Source organism: Copadichromis virginalis, linkage group LG23 (genome assembly GCF_057382275.1).
Source record: "Copadichromis virginalis isolate Kocher_CV1m ecotype Utaka linkage group LG23, C_Virginalis_male_GT1.1, whole genome shotgun sequence".
Classification (NCBI taxonomy): domain Eukaryota; kingdom Metazoa; phylum Chordata; class Actinopteri; order Cichliformes; family Cichlidae; genus Copadichromis; species Copadichromis virginalis.
The window spans coordinates 13,775,075-13,785,263 of record NC_140639.1 but is presented as its reverse complement, the minus strand read 5'-3'; the positions used below and the strand labels follow the sequence as shown (position 1 = coordinate 13,785,263).

Below are 10,189 nucleotides of genomic sequence, written 5' to 3'. Positions count from 1 at the left end.
ATTTGAATTTGAATTTGAATTTGAATTTTCCTTCTACTTGGATGCTCAATCAGTATAAAGGTCAAAAGGTCAAATAAAGATAATATAATTAGTAGCCCAGTTTCATCCAACCGGATGGTTTAGGATGAAGGGCCGCTGGAAATTAGCGCCCCCCCCCCATGTCATTTGTGATTTTGGTGAAGAACTTTTGTCCTTAGAACTGATCTCAGAGCATATTACGGAAACTAGCCAGCCAACAATTTAAGGCTTCAGTTTTTGCTTGAAGCGATCCAAAATTAGTGAAATTTGGTTATTTTAATTTCAGCATTGGCACGCTGGTTAGCACAGTAGCCTCATAGCAAGAAGGTCCTGAGTTCAGTTCCACCATCAGTCTTTCTGTGTGGAGTTTGCATGTTTTCCCCGTGTTTGCGTGGGTTCTCTCCAGGAACTCTGGCTTCCTCCCACAGTCCAAAGACATGCAGTTAGTGGGGATAGGTTAATTGAAATCTCTAAATTGCCCATAGGTGTGAATGTGAGCACAAATTATTGTCTATGTCTATGTGTTAGCCCTGCGACAGACTGGTGACCTGTCCACGGTGTACCCCGCCTATTGCCCCGCAGCCCTGAAAATGGATAAGCAGAAGTGAATGGATGTATATTTCAGATGCATTTTAGCCATAGACCCTATAGACAGATATATATTTGGATATAAAGAAAATTCTGGAAATGTTGTCAAATAAGCAACAAAAAAGGCTTCAAAGCTTTCAGTGTTTCAATGTTTTATTGAGAACAATAGGTCAAATGACTTTTTGTAATATGAAAGAGGTTACCATTAGGAGATCACAGTGCAAAGAATAACTTAATATTTCCATATTAAGGAAAAATATTTCAAAGGAAAAATAGTAAAGCTTTCTCTCAGGGTCACAAGTTAATGTTACTGAACATATTTGGCAGGTTAGTTAAATCTTGTAAAATAGATTTTGATAGTCATGGGACTTCCTGTTGAAATAAAGGTCATGAATAAAAAAAAGGTCTTCCAGTAACTTCAAAACAATGCACTGTAACCACATTCACTGTTGTATGTTATACTGTATCCATAACAGCTGCTGTTGTTATAGTATACACTATAACAAAGGGCCTGTTGCAAATGCTTCACATGCACAAAATCACAAATATATGTTTGAGTATATATTCGATTCTGTTGTTACAATGACACTATAAAAATGGGATTTTTTTTAAAAACACTAGTATTGAACAGAACCATCTTTAATGCCACTGTTGAACTACATTAACATAAACTGTGTAGGATTTATACTCATTAGCTTTGTGTGAGCTCTTACAGGTATTTACATTTACAGGTAATTATTTCTGTCAGTGTAAACTGGTTTTAGTCACATGCTTCATATCTTAGTATCAATATGACAGTGGCCAAAAACACATGTGCGCTACTGTGTAAACAACAGTTTGAACAGACTGAACACAGAAGTCATGAAGCAGCTATGAAACAATTACTCAAACTGCTCACTGTGTGACACAATCAGAGCAAGCACTGAGGCCTTTTTAACGTATGCAGACTACAACCCAAAATGCACTGGTTCAATCTTCTGCTGTCACTCGTCGATAAGTAATATTTCTTCATACATCAGTAATATTTATTCTAATAGTTAAGAAAAGAGTCGCCGAAAATAACGAGCGCTGGCTCATTCTCATGGTTCCAGAAGGCAGACGGTGCGTGACAGGACATGCGAGCACTGCAGCATGCAACACGCAGAGTTTGAATTTGAATCTGTTCAGATTATAAAATGTACCAATTCACACCTCACTGGTTGAATGCTCTAAGTTAAGACTGATACTTGCTGAGCTTCTTCCTTTTTAATCAGCACCTTGAATTTGCAAAGTCATTTGTCCGCTAGTCTTTAGCAGGTACCTTAACAAAACCTTTTGGAAGTTACGGCTTGTGAGACAAGCAGAAAGTCTCCTGTTAAGACCAGCTGGACACAGTGCTGCACAGTTTATTGCATGGCTGTTAAAAATAGATTGTATTTCAGACATGGGAAGAATATGGGAAACATATATGCCATAAATATGTACAACATCATGTAAAAGTCAAATTATTGGAGATTATGTATCGGAATTTCGGGAGCGGGACCACGCCTCCAAACACGCTCCTTCCGGTTGTCATCTATATAGGTTCCCCCCCAGTTCTGCAAACTGTTCATTTTCGTTTACGTGCCCCACCCTCCCTCCCTCCTTGTTCTCAATTCTTTAACTTCTTCACTCCTATTTAGTACATGGGGATCTGCCAGGCCCGGGAGCCGTCGCCAGTCCTCTTCGAGGCCTTCCCCAAACCGCAGCTCAATTCATGTCCAAGTGTTCACCTTTACCTACTAAAACGCTGTCAAACCTAAAATGAGGACGTGGGCCCAGCTAGTGAAAAGAATGTAAATCATTAAGCTAGACCCCTGTGATCGTGTTAAGGATAAGTGGTACAGAATGGATGGATGGAGTGTGAGTGAGGGATGTGTCTCGACTGCAGGCAGACCAGTTTATTTTATTTCTCTTTTAACTTAATTAATGAATTTCAGTCATTTTTGTGTGTGTTTTGTTTTTGATCAGCGCCTGTTGTGTTAAATATGCAATATAAATAAACTGACCCATGTTATGTTGTAATAAGAGTAAAATATGGTTTGCCACCATCTGAATGGCCTCATATGTTGCACTAAAACCTGTGTATATCGTTCAGCACTGATGGTGCCCACACAGATGTGCGTGTTTACCAATGCACCTTCTTATCACCGTGGATGCTCACTGTGTGCTGATGGCAAACCCATTCCTTGATAAATTTATTTATTTTAAAACTCTTTTTTTCTTTTTTGGGGGGTGTAGTTCTCCGTCTCAGTCCATCTTAAATGACCACAGAAGGCAGCAGCGTTTCTGAGCCTGAGGGTCTCTATTTTTCTTTTGCATGGTAGCGTTTAAATGACATCTGCACAGCAGCGATGTTCACTGCGAGTTATCAGAAGTGTGTCTGAGCAAATGTGGTGATTTCCTGTCAAAATCCTGTTTGCTTTGCCTCATATGGATGCTGTGAATCTTATAAAGACATAATATATCATGGGAATATGTAGTTCTACATTTGAGAAGTGTACAAGCAGACATTGACAGAATGGTGAAACTGCACGTATCCTTTCTTCTAAAAGCCAAGCCTTAATATCTATGGGATGATATATCTTTTTTTAAAAATATCTATTCACGTTACTAATTAACTTTACTAGTTATGAGACGTTCTACTTGGTATGTTACACAATCTTTTCAGCCTTTTGTTGGCCCTGTCCAAAGTTCCAGACACTAGTCACGCTATTTGGCAGCCATGTTAATGCATCTGGGCAACTACATGTTTTAAAGCATTATATATGGTTACTTTAATTTACTTTACTTTAATTTTTATGGAGTTTAAAAATTACGTGTATGAAAAATGCTTTAAATCCTTGCTGTTTCCCCTGAAAATTGAATATCTTTTTACATCTTTGCGATTGCTGAATTCTTCCAAAGATTTCAATTTAGGATTCTTGACTGCCATCTCTCTTTATTATAATGTTGCTGCCTTGTTTGAACTTTATAAGTCATGATGAGCTTATATACTAAAAAAACACACACGTTTCACATATGATATATATATCATATCAGATATATGTACTGTGTTTATTTTGTGTCTAAATTTAGTTCTTTACAATACAAAGAAGTATATCTTAGAAAAAATAAATAAAAATGCAGTTACACTGACAGATATGCATCACAAGTCACAGTAGCTCTACCAAATGACACTCATACAAAAAACATTCTTAGTCGAGAAAGTTTCACTTCCTGCCTGGTTAAACCAAGAAACAACCTCAGGGTCCAGCTTTAAGTCAGCTCCCATGTTAAAATGTCTAACTTTACAGCAGAAATAAACATGTTTACTGCCTGATACAAAAAAAAAACACCTTTGGTCTCCATGGATAATTTCCTCCTTCATAAAAACTATGAATTTTCATATAACTCATCCATCTAGAATCTACAGTTATGAGAATAGCCACTTTGACTGACAGGTGTGCATGTAGAAGACGCTGACTAGGCCTTAGATCCTGTAAATGGAGTGACCAAACTGAACTGCTGTTAGTGCTGTTAGTGGCTTTTGGAGCATTTTTAATAGAAAAATATTGTGACTTTATAGGTTTCTTAATTTGCACTAATTAGCAGGTATCTGTGTGTATCTGTATTGCATCCACACAGCTTATGAATGATACTTAATAATGAAGCTAGTTAGCATTAGCTGATAACTTTGCACTCCATCCTGTCTTTGTCTGAATTTCTACGAACATTATTGCTAAGGATTGTCTTATTGCATTGGAGTCACACTGGGTTAAATATGTACACTTGGGTTTTAAGGGGTATTTATTATTTTCTTCTTTTTTTTGGGTTGTATGGAAGCCCCAAACGCAATTTCATTGTTCTTGACAATGACAATAAATAAATAAATACTAAATACTAAATACAAATATGCTCATTTGTGTTTCCAAAACAAATAAATAGAAACAAGAATAACATAAAGGTGGCCAAAGTACTAACAATAGCCAAGCCCATCTTTTATGTACAGCATATACATGAGGGTTGAAGTATCGAAAAACATCAAAGGGAGGAGAGAAAATATAAAAAGGTAACTTTAGCTAATGCTATGTCTTCTTAAAATCCCAGTGCTTCTATAATAATGACCCAGAAGATCACAGGTCTTCCAAACTTACACATTTGTTTGGACCTCTGGCTTGTACCTCCTGTCACATCTAATGTCTAACTTATGTGATTACCTGTGACAGGTTAAGTAATCATCTCACACTTTGCAAAGGCATCCCGTGGGCTGGACTGGAAAGCATTTGGAGTGCTGGTTCTGGCCCCCATGTTTCTTTTGTAGTGATACAGCCCGTGAGAAAACCTGGGATAGAATCTAGGCTGTCCCATATTTTGTATTGTCGGCTGAAGATGAGCTTGACAAAGTTTTGTGTTATTTTTTTAAACATTTTGTATTTATTTGTTTTTGGTGATGTCAGATACTAACAGGCAGAGGTTGTTGTTTCTGCAATATGACAACAACACCTCGAATAAAGAGAGTGAAATATGCAAACAAATACCACAAGTTAAACCGGACCCTTATTTGGAGGGCCACTTCTGGCCCCCAGGCCACATGTTTGACACCAAATCACTGCACACTCTTCTTTCATTTACATTTTAAGGGTTCTAAGTATCGGTACGTTCAATTTTTCAGTATTTATTAGGATGACATTTTATTTGAGGAGAAAGCCTCCAGCGTGGACCTTTGCCTGACTGCAGCGTGCAGCTGTGCGCACAGACCGGAGATGTGTGCGCACTGAGGGCCGTGCTGTTTTGGCCTGCTGCCTTACATGGGCAAACCTCTGAACTGACTCAGACGAGCTGGAATTTCAGCGTGACGTCACTGCCTACAACTCTCCCAGAATTTGGATCAAGTAGTTTTCACTGTTTTTGGTGGGATTTCAGCCCCTGTGTTAGGTTTCCTAGAAAGCGAGGTAAGTGAAACTATACGTCGCACCTTTTCAAACATACGGGCGGTTTCCGGTGCAGTTTGACGTGTTGCTGTTAAGAACCCGGCTCTGGAGCAGTTCGTGCTCACTTTGTTCGGCCTTGTTGGGATGTAATGTGGATTTTACTGCAGCTCGGACGGGTTCACAGTGAGGGCGTGGACTCTGTACCAGAGCCCGGGCCGGTAGGACTGTGACACGGGGAAACTAACAGAGCTAACTTGTCGCTAGCTAGTGCCGAGCTGGACTCAGTCATGCACAGAAAACACGTTCAAACACTGTGAAGCGGCTCATTTGGCTAAACGAGACTCGGGGCGTCTCTGCGGGGCTCCTAGATTTAGCACAGTGGTTTACTGCAGAGCAATGCGGAAGACACCAGAGCCCCCACAGAGCCCTCCATCAGAAGGGAAACATGTCGCTGCTTTTTACTTTAGAGCGCCCAGAAACTTCCGTTTACTAAAAAATAGTTATTTGTATCGTCACTGTTGCTGCTTGTTGGACTCGTTTGCCTCGAATTCGCCACGTTGTTCGAGTACTTTTCATAGCCGCGTGTGTCACAAAGTAACACATCTGTGCTTTGTTGGCGTTATTGCTACAGAAGTATCCTTCACAGCAGGGGAGTCAAACTTTTTAAAGGCGAAACAATAAAAAAACAAACCCAACAACAACAACTATCAATGCGAATCTGTGTTCTCCACTTTGGAAAGAAGCCTTTATGTTGTCGCTGATGACGTCAGTGACAATTTTGACTGTACTGTCAGGTGACGGTACTTTTGAGCGTGGACACATTTTTTTTTCCGCTTTAGCATAAGCGCCACCACCTTATAACGTCTATGCATCCCACTATCACCCATCCTAGTTGGATCATCTAGTGGGCACTTTGAGCTCAGTTGGGGGCCACTCGAGGGAAAAAATAACAAGAAAGAAAATAAAGTTTTTATCATTAAACCATACACCACTGTCAGTTCAGTTCAGTTTTATTTCTATAGTACCAAATCACAACAACAGCTGCCACTAGGTGCTCAGTAATGTAAGGTAAAGACTCTGCATTGATAGAGAGAGAACCCTCTGTAAGTAAGCACTTGGCAGCAGTGGGAAGGAAAAACTCCCTTTTAACAGGAAGAAACCTCAGTCATAACAAGACTGGACACAAGGCAAAGGGGACAGGATAAAAGACAGAGAGCTGGAGATTAAACTGATTAAATGCGAAGTGGCGAGAGAGTGGTAAAGAAACACTCAGTGCATCATGGGAAACTTCCAGAAGCCAGGTTTATTGCAGTGTAACTAAGGGAGGGTTCAGAGTCCCCCGATCTAGCCCTAACTACGTGCTGCACCAAAAATGAAAGTTTTAAAGTGAAACTTTTAAAGTAGAGAAGGTTTCTGTGTCCTAAATCCAAACTGGAAGCCTGTTCCACAGAAGAGAGGTCTGAAAATGAGAGGTCTGTCTCCCATTCTACTTTTAAATATACTAGGACCCACAGTAAGCCTGCAGTCTGAGAGTGAAGCACTTAACTGGGGGGGATGATACTATGAGATAAGACATGGCCCAATGATCCATCATTTTTTCATCTATTACATTATTTAAATGAAGGAATATAGTACAAAAGTCAATGTTATGCCTGCCTGCCATGGGGATTATGTTGGATTTATGGTTTTATGGTGGTGACACATTGTAACTGCAGACATTTATGAAGTCCAACCTTGTATGCACTTTCATACACATGTATCAGTGCAGCCTGCATTCACTGCAATTGGCCTTTTGGCCACCACTGTCGTCTGCTACGTGTTTCCAGCTTCTGCCGCCATTTTTCCCATCAACTGGAAGAGAATGAATCAACTCAAAGAGACAATTAGTTTGTCTTTCGTAAACAACACAGTCAGGCATTGGTGTAGATATTTATTGAGACTGGGAAGCTCAAGTGACTGTTTGTTAGCCGTTTATGTAATTATTTTACAGTTTGGAACTGAATGTATCAATCGGTCAGTTTTCTAATGCTTATATCCGGGTCCTGGGTCACAGAGGCAGCTCTCCACGCAGAGATGTCCAGACCTCCATCTCGCAGCTACCTCCTCTAGGCTGTGGTAGGCTCTGGTACTGACACTTAGACATAATCTCCACAGTTTGTCTTGGGTCTGCTCCAGAGTGTCCTTCCTGTAAGATATCTGAAACATTTCACCTCTGAGGTGTCCAGGAAGCACTTAGTCAGTTGTCTGAGCCACTTCAACTGACTCCATTTGATGTGGAGGAATATCAGCTCTGCTCCGAACCACTTCTGAGAGACTGAGATCCTCACCCTTTCTCTAAGGGAGAGCCCAGACATCCTCCAGGGAAGGCTCATTTCTGCTGCACAGACACAAACTAGGCAGGTTAAAAGTCCAGCATCGATCATAATGAATAAAAATACTGCATCATTTCTTCTTCTTAGAAGCATAAATGAAAGCATTTTATGATCATGTGTGATTGCCTCTCTATAGTCCTGTATTCCTAATCTTCTGTTGCAGCACCAGTTAAAACTGTTGCCTGTCATTCCAGCTGCATATCTGTTTTGTGATCATCTTTGGGTGGGATATATACTCCTGTTATGACCTGGACAAAATGGATGAATAAATCTGCTTTGCATTCCCACATAAATTCCTTCTAGATTGAAGTTTTGCAGTGCATAAAAACCAACAAAGTGGAACTTTAAAGGCTAAGTCCCACATCTACTTCTCTATAATTCTGCTGTTGTATGGTTTGACAGGATGATGGTTTTAAAATGCAGATGCAGTGTATGTAAGATTGTTTCATGGTAAATGTATGGGTCTCTGCTTTTTACATTGTGTGTTTAACAGCCTTTTGAAAGGGTTTCAGACTCGCATAGTCACAGGTGACGCAACATCTCCAAAACGGTTGTTAACTGGTGTTGTACATCAATAAAATATGAAGAATTAGTTTACCCGACTAATATTTGTATCGGTGACTGGACAGGGCAGTAACATTCAGTTGTCAGATAATAAGTCATGCACATCCATATAGTGTACAACAAGCCAGGCTGTAAACCAGAGAGGAGTGCTTGTGCAAATAGTGGCCAGAGATATGGACTTTTCCCTTGCAGATATGTTTAAAAATGTTTGGTCTGTTGACGTAACCAGTACTGAGGCAATACCTCCGTATTTTGCTTCAAGATTTCCTCAGAAAGTTGACTAAACTGAACCCTTTTATACCTAAATGGATCTGACGTCATCTTCCTCTTTGTGAGTGAAACAAGAATCTTGGTCCAGGCTGTAGGTATTGTTCTGCCTTGGAATGAAAAATAAATCTCACTTTCTTCTTTAAAAGACTGAATTCAAACTTTGACTTGGATGTGAATTTCAAATCAATAACACCAAGGTCCCTTGGGAGAGCTGTCATCAAACTGAATACATCTGCGTCGCTCCGACACATTTTCTACTCAGGCAACATTAAACGAAACTGTCTTTAAAATCTCTAGCTAAAAAGAACTCGTTTGACAGCGTTGATGATGTTAAACTTAAAAGATGAGTGGCTCTGCTGCCTTTGAGCCTTGGCCCCCCTGGTAGTTTTAGTCAAGTTATTCCACTGTTTGTGTTTCTTGACATATTTTAATGAGAATGTCCTTCTCTGAAAGAAACGGCACCAGTTTTTCATACTCACACAGCACCTCTTTTAGAAAACACTACCTCTATAAGCTGTGATAAACCAAGGATCTTCTAAGGCTGTAGATAGTTAATTACAATTAGTGTTGTTATGAATGGCGGTTAGCTTTGGCAAGCTGATCCTGGGTTCGAATCCACCATCAGGCCAGAGCCTTTCTCTGTGCAGTTTGGATGTTCTCCGTGTGTCTGTGTGGGTCTTCCTCAGTACTCCGGCTTCCTTCCACAGTCCAAAGACAGCTTTCACTTTGGGTTCTTGGCTAGCTTAGTGTTAGCATTGGTGTCTGGCTAGCCTAGCGTTAGTATGTTCTCTGGCTAGCTAAGTATTAGCATGGTGTCTGTGCATAAAGCCGAAGTTGTGTTAGCAGCTTAATGCAGCTGTTCCCGTCCTTTATTCAGTTTCCACTTTACAGTGGAACCCCAACTTACGAAATTAATTCATTCCCGAGGGTCTTTCGTAAGTCGAAAATTTTCGTAAGTTGAAGCACCCATTGCACCTTTTAAGTGAGGCGATGCTGAACGATAGGCTATAGGCTAATTGCTAACTAGAACAACAATAAGTCGTTCAAGTGGAACAGCGAAGCTCAAGTACGGAAGCCAAGGGGTTGTCACATGATTTGGAAGGCATTGTAGGCATTGTAGGCTCAGCCAATCAGAGCCCGCAGATTTCGTTACACGGGCATTTTGCCGTAACACGGGCAGAAATATATTGCCGTTCAGTGCCTTCGTAACTTGAATTTTTCGTAATATGGGGTATTCGTAAGTCAGGGTTCCACTGTACTATCACGCTCCTGTCCTTTTGTGCAGTAAAAAAAAGTTATGTCCATATCAACATTGTAGACGGCGTTGCTATTTCCTCCACGCCCTGTGAACTGAAATCATTGGATTGTAGTGCAAGTGCAACAGGAACCACTAAGCATCAACAGGCAGCTAGACCAACAATTCCAAGGAACTGAACTACTAGATTC

At 40.4% G+C, this 10,189-nt stretch overlaps 1 protein-coding gene across 2 annotated transcripts in view; it reads left to right on the top strand.

Moving 5' to 3' along the window:
- Positions 1 to 5,345: 5,345 nt before the first annotated feature.
- The window catches only part of lpp (LIM domain containing preferred translocation partner in lipoma), a 190,606-nt gene continuing 185,762 nt past the window's right edge, over positions 5,346 to 10,189 (top strand). For both annotated transcript variants that reach the window (XM_085447276.1, XM_085447275.1), the window contains exon 1: positions 5,346 to 5,558. The gene's annotated coding sequence lies outside the window, so the exon portion shown is untranslated. The remainder of the gene's footprint in view (positions 5,559 to 10,189) is intronic.